Source organism: Hipposideros armiger, unplaced genomic scaffold (assembly GCF_001890085.2).
Source record: "Hipposideros armiger isolate ML-2016 unplaced genomic scaffold, ASM189008v1 scaffold_1298, whole genome shotgun sequence".
Classification (NCBI taxonomy): Eukaryota; Metazoa; Chordata; class Mammalia; order Chiroptera; family Hipposideridae; genus Hipposideros; species Hipposideros armiger.
Window position 1 is genome coordinate 29781 of NW_017732648.1, and position 12480 is coordinate 42260.

The 12480-nt window shown below is 43.7% G+C and overlaps 1 pseudogene; it reads left to right on the plus strand.

The window, feature by feature from the left end:
* The first annotated feature begins 11103 nt into the window (after positions 1–11103).
* On the plus strand, positions 11104–12142 carry LOC109377123 (protein BUD31 homolog pseudogene; annotated as a pseudogene).
* The last annotated feature ends 338 nt before the right edge of the window (positions 12143–12480 follow it).

A 12480-nucleotide genomic window follows, 5' to 3' on the forward strand; every position in this document is an offset into this window, starting at 1 on the left:
ACACTCTATCCACTGAGCCACGCAGGTGGCAGCTCAGCTCAAGGTACTGAATTCAGTCTTAGTTGGGTGTAGCCACCATCAAACAAGCAATCTTGTTACATTAGCTGAGCCATCCTGCCACCTGTTGGCAGCTCAATGACAGCTCAGCTTGGGCGCAGTGTCACTGGCCCATGTGGGAATCGAACCTGCGACCCTGTTGCTCAGAGCTTGCACTTTTAACAACTGAGCCACTCAGCTGGCCCCCATGGATAACAGTTTTTACATAAATCTTACCATCCTGACTCACAGTATCTAACCATAATCTAATCACAAAAACAGACTATGAAACATTCCCTTTTAAAATAAAGAGAGAGAGAAAATTCACAAACCCAGGTGAGTAGAGGATTCTCAGGCTTACTCCTGCCTCTGCAAATACAACTGGCAGCTCTTTTATAGGCCTCCCATTTCCCCCCTAGTCTTCACCTCAAAAACTCCCCACATTCCTAAATCATCTTCCCCAGGCCTCAAGAAATATTCCCCAATGAAGCGAGTGTGTGTGTGTGTGTGTGTGTGTGTGTGTGTGTGTGTGTGTGTGTATGGTGTGTTGTGTTGGAGGAGGTGAGATCGCGAGTGAGTAAAATCAATACTGTACATAAGAATGCTCACTGAAAACAGTCATCACCCCAAAAGGAAATGGAATCAGGAAGAGCTTTGAACTCAGATGTTCCACTTCTGCCCGCTGCAGTTCATGGTATGATGAGAACAACCATTGCACCGGGAAGATCATTCACATAGGGTGACATGGCTTGAGGGAGCTGTTAGAATATTTGGGGATGAGCCACTCCAGGTTTCTTTTATTATTATTAATTTATTTTAAATGATAATCAACATACAGTATTATATTAGTTTCAGGTGTGCAACATGGTGATTCAACATTTATAGACCTTACAGAGTGATCACCACAACTCTAGTAACCATCTGTCACTGTACGTAGTTATTACGATATTATTGGCTCTATTCCCTGCGCTGTACATTACATCCCCATGTCTCAAACATGTACCTTAATCTCTGCACCTCTGCCCAGTCAGAGCATTTGTGAGAAGTAGGAAGAGGCCCCCCTTCTTCTGGGTGATCTAATCAGGGCCAAGGTACATTGATGGGTAAAAATTATACTGAATTTCGGCCCTGACTAGGACTGCTGAACTTCAAGTGCACAACCTGAACAACCTTACAGGGCTGCCCTGACAACCTGCCCAAAGAGAATTATCGTTCTTTTTTATAAGTAGTTGTTTAGGAACATGTATCATCTTTTACCTTCTTCTTGGCTTGGGCCTAGGAAGATTATGGAGTAGAATGTCATCACAGAGGTCTCCTCATTCTAAAATGCGAACACTGAGGCCAGCCGAGTGGCTAGGTTGGTTAAGAGTGCGAACTCTGAGCAATAGGGCCACCATTTAGATTCCCACATGGGCCAGTGACGCTGCGCCTGAGCTGAGCTGTCGCTGAGCTGCCAGCAGGTGGCAGGATGGCTCAGCTGGTGTAACAACAGGATTGCCTGTTCCATGGTGGGCTATGCCCACCCACATCTAAGACTGAACTTGGCACCTTGAGCTGAGCTGCTGCCCAGATGGCTCAGTGGCTAGAGTGTGCACTCTTAACAACAAGGTTGCTGGTTCCACTCCCACATGGGATGGTGGCTATGCCCACCCGCAACTAAGATTGAAAACAGCACCTTGAGCTTAGCGGCCATGAGCTGCAGTCAGGAAGCCAGATGGTGACTCGCGCCCTCCACAACTAAGATTGAAGAACAACAACTTGGCTGGTCCCCTTCCCCAATTGCCCAACACTGTTCCCCTCCTCCAATTCCCCAATAAAATCTTAAAAAAGAAAATACAGTACGAACACTGAGAACCCCAAGTCCTATTATCTAGTGAGCACAGAGCATTTACTGTTATTAAGTAGTATAAGAATTATGAAATTACAAGTATGTGCATGTGTTTGGTGACCTAACCTTCCATGTATGTGATAGATACACATTAGTTGTCAGGCATTTTTCTGGGTCCTTTTCCCTTAAGATATTTTGATCAATGAACATGAGTGAAAGGAGAAGCTCAATCTGCTTCTATGTTCCTGTTCCACTAGGATCAGGGGTATTTTAATGTGGGTTTTATTCAGCATAGTATAGTCCAGAGCCCCCTCAGTTTGCTTTAGGTTAGCAGGTTCTACAAACATAACTACAGGCCACTGCAAAATCTCAGGGAGCCCCACTCCTAGGGCTGGGGAAGAGGGAGGGCTTGCATTCAGTCAGCCCTACAGATGCAGACATCACTAACATCATTTTACGACCAGCATTTTGTTATATTAAAAAGAGAGACTTGGGGGCCGGCCGAGTGGCGCGTTGGTTAAGAGCTGGCTTGGGAAGCCAGAGGGCCCCAGTTCGGATCCCACATATGACATATGAGGGCCAGTGACACTGCCCTCTACAGCTAAGATGCTGAATAAACAGCTCAACCTGGAGCTGGGCTGCCATGAGTTGCCGGCGAAGGCGTAGGCTGCAGCCCCTGCTGCAGTGGGTTGCCATGGGCTACCATGTGTAGCCAGCAGCCAGCGTGAGTGGCCATCAGTCACAGTGAGCGGCCCCCCAGAAGCCGGGGACTGATCTGCCTCGCCTGGGAAGAGTGCAATGATAATACCAACTTGGGCCAGTGAAGCAACGTCCTCCGTAACTAGACTGAAGAACAAAAGGACAGCAACTTGTCTGTTCCCCTTCCCCCAATTCCCCAATAAAAATCTTAAAAAAAAAAAAGAGACTTGGAGACTCTTCGGGTGCACCCCGCTGAAAGCTCTTACTTGCAAGCTCTTTGAAAGATGGGTATAGATTTGTGCTGGTGAAGGAGTCCTGAAGAAAGGGCCCCTTTTACTGTAAGCTCTTTCTCGTCCATGGACTGCAATAGCAGATGGGATGACTCTAGTAGGTGAGTAAACTTTGCAACAGAAAATATGTTCTGCAATTCGCCAGTTCTATCCAAACCAGGAATGAAAGGGGCATAACCCTCTTTGGAACACATCACAACTCTGATGAGATTTCTTATTTTCTAACACCTAGTAGCGTGGCTGTGTGGTTTCTCAAATTTGAGCATGCACCATGATCACCTGGAAGACTTGTAACAGGCAGATTAATGTCCCCTTCTTCCCCAAGTTCAAGGAAGCTGGTCTAGGGTGAGGCCTGAGAATCTACATATCCTAACAAGTTCCCAGGTGATGTGGATGCTCCCAGTCAGGGGACCACACCTTAAGAACAGTTGATTTAGGGCTGGCCAGGTGACACAGTTGGTTAAGAGCGCAAGCTCTGAGCAACAGGGTCGCTGGTTCAATTCCCACATGGGCCAAGCGTTGACTGGACTTGGAGCTGAGCTTGTGCACCCTCCACAACTAAGACTGAAGGACAACAACTTGACTTGGAGCTGATGGGTCCTGGAAAAAACACAATGTTCCCCCTCCCAATTCCCCAACACTATTCCCTTTCCCAGTTTCCCAATAAAATAAAAAAATAAAAATAAAAAAAAACATTAAAAAAACCAACAGTTGATTTAGCGAAAAGCAAATTTCATAGTAATCATAATTGCATAGTTTCATAGTAATCCCACGACTTTGCATCAATAAGAACAGAAAAATGGCAATCATTAAAAATAGCTTCTTCTCCTTCCCACTTGGATTTAATCAATATTGTCTGAAAAACTGACTGGGCCCCATGCCTATCTCCCCCCAGGTTCAGGCCTCTGTTCTTTGGTGAACAGTCTATCAGTGTCCCGAGGGAAATTGTGACTGCATGACAGAGTGCTGCACAAATGACTACTTCTTTGGAATTAAGGTAGCTTTCTCATCAATTCTCTTAAGAGCACTGCTGCTCTTACTGAGCAAGCTCTGTAATCGGACGTTTAGGAAATGTGCCTCTGTGCATATAGTCTATCTCACCTCTCTGCAATCTTCCTCCATGCTGTGTGCTCATAGAAACGGACAGTATGGGTTTCATTAACGGGACCTCTTTGATTTTTTACTTCTTTTGGATCTGGCCCACTGAGAGGCATCAGCCAGAAGTTAGAGTGCAGGAGGAGCTGAAGGTCCTGGTGTTAATTCCTAAGCACCCACTCTGCCAGGCTTTGGGTTGTCAGTGGTTGAATTTTCACCAAAGGCCTCTTGAGAAGCCCTTCCCCTACAACCACAGCTGAGGGTCTCACCAGGTCTGGTGACTGCCTCCACCTCTTGCCCCTGTAGGCCTAGGGGTGTCATGTTACCATGCTGGGAGGCTCTGGGGGCAGCACCATCTTCTGCTGATTCCCCTGGACTCTGCCCATCCCGCTTTAAACAGCCCTTTTACTTAACTCTCCTCAGTGTCTTTCAGAGTCAGAGGCATGTGTGAGTCAACTCCCTTGGGAGGAGGTCTTTCTAAGAACTGGCCCTTAAGGAGAGCTTTGGAATTTTAAAAGGCACAGAAGCAAGATCAATAAAGCAGAGAAAGTCTTTACCTCATGGTCCCACAAGACAGCAGGCGCTGGGTTCAGTCCAGGAGGCTGCTCTAAGGTTTGGTCTCCAGAGTTCTAGGGCTACTCAGATAAGCATTTTGCACACCCCGAAGGTCCAATAAAAATTGGTAGGGCTCTATCTTGGTGAAAATGAAACTTAAAGAGAGGAGGCTCTCTCTGCTTTGACTATCAGTACATGCTCAGTTTTTGGCAGTTGAGAGGATGTTTGTGAGAAGCAGTTTTGATATGCAAATTCTCCTAGGTCAGTGTGGCCTAGGAGATAGAGGATACATGGACCTTGTGATGGCTTCAGTGTTGTGGAAAGATCAATGAGGGATAGAGATGTAGATTTTTGTGTAACATGTCAAATTCTTGTCTAACATGTAACTATCAACAATGTCCCCAGCGATGTGACTCCAGGGATGTCTGCGATGGGAAGCTCCTTGAACCAGGGTCAGCGGCTTATGCCTAAAGGAATACTCAAGAGCACCATTGTCAGTTTGTGGGCATTGAGAAGTGCTTTGTGTCATGACTCTGACTGTGCAGTGGCTGAGGGGGGGTTCTCTGCTGGAAGCTCCAGTTAGGGCAATCTATCAGTAGATATTCCCACCTTAGGGCCACAGTCAAGGAGCCCATGGGCATGGCACTGCACAGAGCCTGGCCGCAGACATCCAGCCTTTCCCAGGAGGGACTGGCCTGTGTAGGGCGAGAAGAGATCTTAAAAGGGGAGTCATCACTTCCAGTCAGCCATCCCCTTTTAGTCCTGTATCAGGTGGGGAGCTTCTAGCAGACTAATTGAGTGTTCAGGTGAAAATATTTTCTGCAAGGTGTCAGCCCTAACCCAACTCTGAAAGGGATAGAAGTGTAAGTAAATACTGAAATATAGGTTAGGAGGGCTATTTGGACTCGCAGCAGTATGGCTTTGGATAGTTTGTTCATAACATAATTGCTTAGTGACAGTGTGTCAGAGAAACTAAGCAAGTGTTTATCACATGATCACTATGAATTTGTCAGCAGTCCTGATTCTATGGGGTTGTGGCTCAGCTGATTAGGTATTCAGAATCTTGCCCAGTGTGTTTTTGGCATAAACTGATCCGTGAACCACACAAAGCACAGCAGCATTAAAGAGAAAGTAAACAGCTAACAAAGTGCACAAAATGTGTGTGTGGGGTGTGTGTGTGTGTGTGTGTGTGTGTGTGTGTGTGTGTGCACTTACAAATACAAAAGAGCAATGTAAACTAGACACAAATTCATTTCTGATGGACAGGGTTTCTGCCTGAAGAAATGAAACTTAAGCACCGAACAAAGAGTTCAGCGTCAGGATTCAAGGACCAGCTCTGTGTTTGACTGACAAGCTGGGTGAATTTGATTAATTTAAACTCTATTAGTTACCTTATCGGTTAAACGAAAAGGTTGATCTTGACAGTGGTTTGCAACCCTGACTGCAAGCTAGAAAATTACCTGAGAATCTTAAAAAAAAGGAATATAAATATATGTGTGTATACATACACACACACACCCTGAACTAATCTCTAGACCAATGAATCAGAATTATCATCTGGGAGTGAGGGCCAGGCACTAGAATTATTAGTAATTAAAAACAAAACATAAGGTAATTTTATTGTGCAATTGTGCTTTATAACCACTGAGCTAGATTTTTGCTGCTCAGAGTATGGTCTGTGGACCAGCAGCATTAGCAACAACTAAATCTTATTAGAAAAGCAGAGCCTCAGGTCCCTCCCCAGACATACTAAATTGAAGTCTTCCTTTTAACAAGGGGTCCAGGTGATTTATTCTTTTGTTAAAGTTTTAGAGGTACTTTCTTAGATGATTCCTAGGTCCCTTTCAGGTCTAAATGCTATAGAAGGTGGACAGGGATTCATTCCCACTACGTATGTATCTTTCTATTATATGAGTCTCTGAGTCAGTAACTTCATTTCTCTGTGCTTGGTGTCCCTGTGTGCACAGTATGATAAAGGAATGTACATCAAAGTGCTTTGACCTCTACATGGAGTGTTTAATATTTGCGATTACTTGTGTGCAAACATGTTCCAATCATCGATAGAGAAAATACTTACCTAACGAGAACTACTCGACTCTGAAAATTCCAGTATTTTTCATATCACCTCAAGTCTCTTGATGGCTATCTGGCTCACCATGATTTACAATTCTGACTGGCTCCCATGTATTCCAGTTCTAACTGAACTTTCATTTCTTTCTTTTTTTTTTAAAGACTTTTATTAAAAATATAGCTAACATAAAATATTATATTAGTTTCAGGGGTACACCATAGTTACTCACCATTTATATACCTAAGGAGGTGATTACCATGATAAGTCCAGCAACCATCTGATACCTTACTATGCTATCACAATATTATTGACGATATTCCCTATGCTGTATGTTACATCCCCATGATGTATTTGTTTTATACCTGGAAATTTAGACCTCTTATTCTCCTTCACCTTTTCCCCCTTTTTATGTTTTCCAATTATAGTTGACATTCAATATTATTTTATATTAATTTCAGATGTACAGCACAGTGGTTAGACATTTATATAATTTAAGAAGTGATCCCCCTGACTAGCCTAGTACCCACCTGGCACTATACATAGTTATTACCATGTTTTTTACTATGTTCCCTATGCTTTAATTTACATCCCCATGACTATTTTGTAACTACCAATTTGTACTTCTTATTCCCTTCACCTTTTTCATCCTGCCCCCCAACCCACTTCCATCTACCACCCCAACAAATCTAGTACTCTGACACCATACATATGAATGTCAGACAATAAAGTTTGTGAACTCATCCTAGAAAAAGTGCTACATACCTCATTGCTAAATACCACTACAGTCACCTTTTTTTTTTTTAAGATTTTTATTGGGGAATTGGGGGGATGGGAACAATGCTGGGGAATTGGGGGAAGAGGAACAGACAAGTTGCTGTCGTCTTGTTCTTCAGTCTAGTTGTGGAGGACGTTGCTTCACTGGCCCAAGTTGGTATTATCATTGCACTCTTCCCAGGTGAGGCAAATCAGTCGCCGGCTTCTGGATGGCCGCTCACTGCGGCTGCTGGCTGCTCACGCTGGCTGCTGGTTACATACGGTAGCCCATGGCAACCCACTGCCACAGGGGCTGCAGCATACGCCGTCGCAGGCGACTCACGGGCAGCCCAGCTCCAGGTTGAGCTGTTGTTCAGCATCTTAGCTGTAGAGGGCAGTGTCACTGGCCCTCATATGTGGGATCCGAACTGGGGCCCTCTGGCGTCCCAAGCCAGTTCTTAACCATCGCGCCACTTGGCCGGCCCCATTACAGTCACCTTTTAAGTACTCCCCTTGGGAAGCTATGAACTGACGCCAGCACTTAGTCTATCCTTCAAAGCAATTTTGGAACTCTTTCTCTGGAATGGTCATCAGGGCTATCATCATATTACTTGATGTCCTGAATGTCACCAAAATGTATCCCTTTCAATATTTCCTTTATCTTCAGGTAAAGAAAGAAGTCATTGGGGGCCAGATCAGGTGAGTAGGGAGGGTTTTCCAATACAGTTATTTGTTTAATGGCTTAAAACTCCCTCACAGTTAATGCCATGTAAGCTGATGCATTGTTGTGATGCAAGAACCATGAATTGTTGACAAAAAATTCAGGTCATGTAACTTTTTCATGCAGCCTTTTCAGCACTTCCAAATAGTAAACTTGGTTAACTGTTTATCCAGTTGGTACAAATTCATAATGAATATTCCCTCTGATATATAAAAAAAAGGTTAGCAGCATCGTTGCAACAAGTTTGAGAACTTAATTGTCAGACCTTGTACTTATTGCAATATTATTGACTATATTCCTTATCCTATACCCTACATCCCCATAACTACTTTGTAACAACCAATTTGTACTTTTGAATCCATTCACCTTTTTTCACGCACTCCCCTGGGCCTCCTCTTATCTGGCAACCATCAAAATGTTCTCTGTATTTATGAGTTGTTTCAGCTTTGTTTGTTTATTTTTTTCTTTAGATTCCACATATAAGCAAAATCACATTACATCTGTCTTTCTCTGTCTGACACTCGACTCAGCACAATACCCTCTAGGTCCATCCATGCTGCCACAGATGACAAAAACTCATTCCCTTCCGTGGCCAAGCAATATTTCACTGTATATATGTACCACCTCCTCTTTATTCATTCATCCATTGACAGATATCCAGGCTGCCTCCACATCTTGGCCATTGTAAACAATGCTGCAATGAACATATGGATGCACACATCCCCTTGAAGTAGTGTTTTTGGTTTCTTCGGATAAATACCCTTAAGTGGGATTACTGGGCCCTTCATTGTCTCTTCTTATAGTTTTAGTTTTAAAGTCTATTTTGTCTCATGTAAGTATTATTACCCCAGCTTTGTTTGTTTGTTTGTTTTCATTTTCATGAAATATCTTTTCCCATTCTTTTACTTTCACCCTGTGTCTTTCAATCTGAAGTGAGTCTCTTATAGGCAGCATACTCAGATGTAAGGCTTTTGTTTTCTTATTCATTCAGCCCTCCTATGTCTTTTGATTGAAACATTTAATCCATTCACATTGAAAGTAACTTTTGATCGATATGTAGCTATTGCCATTTTATCATTCATATTTTTGATCTTTGTTATGATTATTATTTTTCATCTTAAAGAAGTCCCTGTAAGATTCCTTGTAATGCTGGCTTAGTGGTGATAAACTCCTTTAGCTTTTTCTTGTCTGGGAAGCTCTTTTTCTTTCAATTTTAAATGATTGCCTTGCTGGGTAGAGCAGTTTTGGTTGTAGGTCCTTGTTTTTCATCATGTTGAATGTTTTGTGCCAATCCTTTCTGGCCTGCAAAGTTTCTGTTGAGAAATCAGCTGACAATCTCATAGGAGCTCCCTTATAAGTTACTAGCTGCCTTTCTCTTGCTGCTTTTAGGATTCTCTCTTTGTTTTTAACCTTTGCCATTCTAATTACAATGTGTCTTGGTGTGGGCCTGTTTGGGTTCATCCTGTTTGGGACTCTCTGTGCTTCCTGGACTTGTATGTCTATTTCTTTCATCAGATTAGGAAAGTTTTCAGTCATTATTTCTTCAAATAGATTCTCAATCCCTTGCTCTCTCTCTTCACCTGTTACCCCTATTATGTGAATGTTGTTAGGCGTGATGTTGTCCCAGAAGTCTCTTAAACTCTCCTCATTTTTTCTTTTTTCTTTTTTGGATTCTTTTTTCTTTTTGCTATTCCGATTGGGTGTTTTCTGTTACTTTGTCTTTCAAATTGCTAATTTGACCCTCTGTTTCATCTAGCCTGCTGATAATTTCTTCTAGTCCATTCTTCATTCCACTAACTATATTCTTCACTTCTGACTGGTTCTTTTTTATGGTTTCTATGTCCTTTTTTATGCTTGCTATCTCTTTGTTGAAGTTTTCACTAAATTATTTGAGCATCCTTATAACCATTGATTTGAACTCTGTATCTGGTAGGTTGCTTACCTCCATTCTGTTTAATTTTTTTCTGGATATTTTTCCTGTTCTTTCATTTGGGACACATTTCTGTGTTTACTCATTTTGGTTGCCTCTTTGTGTTAGTTTCTATGTATTGGGTAGATCTGCTATGTCTCCCAGTCTTGGCCAGGTGGCATTATGTAGTAGGTGTCCTGTGGGGCCTAGTGGCATAGTCTCCCAGGTCACCTGATCTGGGTGCTCCAAGAGCATCCCTTCTGTGGGTTGTGTGTTCCCTCCTGTTATAGTTGAGCTTTGATTGCTATTGTCACATCAGTAGGTGAGAATGACTCTTAGGCTGACTGGCTGTGGGATTTGGCCACATCCACAGCTTATGGGCTACTGTATGGGGGGCTTTCCCCACTGAGTGGAATTCCCCCCAGCAGGCTCTGGTACCTGTTGTGATCACCCTTTGTGTGTGCTACTCACGTGCTAATTGGGTGGTGTTCTGATGTGGTCTGAACCAACCCCCAAGTATGTTGATTCTGGGAACTCTTGGGAGGGGCTCTGGTGCAGGCCTAGGTCACCAACTGTTTGGGGACTACCTGGTAGGAGTTACAAAGTGATCCATGGTTGTTCACTGCCTGTTCTAAACCTGGAGGCATGTGGGAGAGGCTGCACTACGAACAGAGGATGTCTGTCACCAGTACCGAGTCTGAGGTAGCTTTGCAAAATGCAAGGACACCCCAAGGTCTGCTGACACCTGATGGCTTCCTTAAGGTTCAGCTGCTGATAGAGCCTCATACGGTATACAAGTTGGGTGAGGCAAGGTCTTACAGAGTTACTAGAGTTGGGAGAGTGTGGTCACCAGGTTAATGTAAATTCGGGTTTGATGCTGGTGCTGAGTGAGCCTGGAGCTACTCATCAAAAGTCTCAGAGTCCACTGATGCTAGTCATCCCACTGCTAGGAGCCTGCCAGACTCCATTACTTTTCCAAGAAAGAGTTTAATGTAGGCAAGGCTGGCTCCTCAGAGATCAAGTGCCTAAAGTGTTGGGGGAGTTTGATGGGGCAGGGTCCCAGTGAGTCAGCAAAGTGGAGCAGTGAGCTCAGCAGGCCAATTAGATTCAGATTTGGCCAGAGGGGGCGAGCTCAACACAGGAAAGATGGTGCCCGCCTGCCAGTTGCACCGGAGGAGGATCTCACACAGGAAAAATGCTGACTGTCTTTCAGAAGCCATACACCTTCATCTGCCGCCCCATATGTCTCTGGTGCCCTCCAAGTCACCGTCCCTCTGCCAGAGTCCAAGGTGAATGCCTGCGAGCGAGTGAGTCTGTGCTACAACACACAGGTATAAATCTAATAACATATGTACAAAAATTATACATATGTGAAAAAAAAACACATATGTGAGAAAAATTATAAAACTCTGATGAAAGAAATCAAAGAAGATCTATTTCCTTATTCATTGACAGGAAAAGTCAATATGGTTAAGATGTCAGTTCTTCCCAAGTTGAGTTATAGATTCAAGGCAGCCCCAAACAAAAATCCCAACAAGACAAAAAAAAGGTGCTGACAGCGACAGAGGTTCTGATGAGACTGATGACCAGAGAGAGGATGTGAACCTCCACCCCACCAAAGTCACGGTTTGTAGTTAGAGCTGGACAAGAACCTAACTTTGTAACTGAAGAGACCAGAGATCTTTCTATTATACTCTTGGGAGGCAGACCCTAAGATCTTTGCAAATTATCTTGTGGGAAAATAAAGGCCTAAAGTTAAAAGAAGCCGAAAAGCTCCCTCCCCCGGATGGCTGGCTGTTGATTGAGGCAACACTGGATGAATTAGATCAAAAGATAAGAGAAGCTGAGACAGAGCCGCAGGAGGGGAAGAGGAAAGTGGAGTCTCTGTGGCCCATCTTTGGGATCCATCACTAGAAAACCCACTATATCTTTGGCCTCTTCTACAAGCAGAAAGCCATCAGCAGAGAACTGTAAGAATATTGTGTTAAAGAAGGCTAGGCAGAGAGAAGCCTAATCGCAAAATGGAAAATACAGGGGTATGAAAACATATGCTGCCTGCAGTGCATTCAGACACGGGACACCAATTTTTGGGACAAATTGCATTTGCCAAGTCCCCAAAAGCCATCTGGAAGAGGACCAGGTTCTTGAGTGCACGCACTGTTGCTGCCAGGGCTGCTCTGGCTGAGGCCCTTGGGTCCTGACCCCTCTCCACCCAGGAGTTTGGACTTCACAGGTTTCTGCCTGTCACACCAACCCCCTTTCCTGGAAGTAGCTTGTCTTGCAAAGTGGTAGTTCAGGCCCGAGCTGGAACAAGGTCTCTACGTGTGAAGGCTTTGGTGTTCATGAGCCATGATGTATAGAAATAAAACTTTTAAACCTTAGAAAACATCCCAATGAATTATTCTGTGGATATCAACAAACTGATTCTAAAGTTTTTATAAAAAAGCAAGAGGCCTGGAATAGCCAACACAATATTAAAGAAGAACAAAGTCAGAGGACTGACTCTACCCTACTTTAAGATTT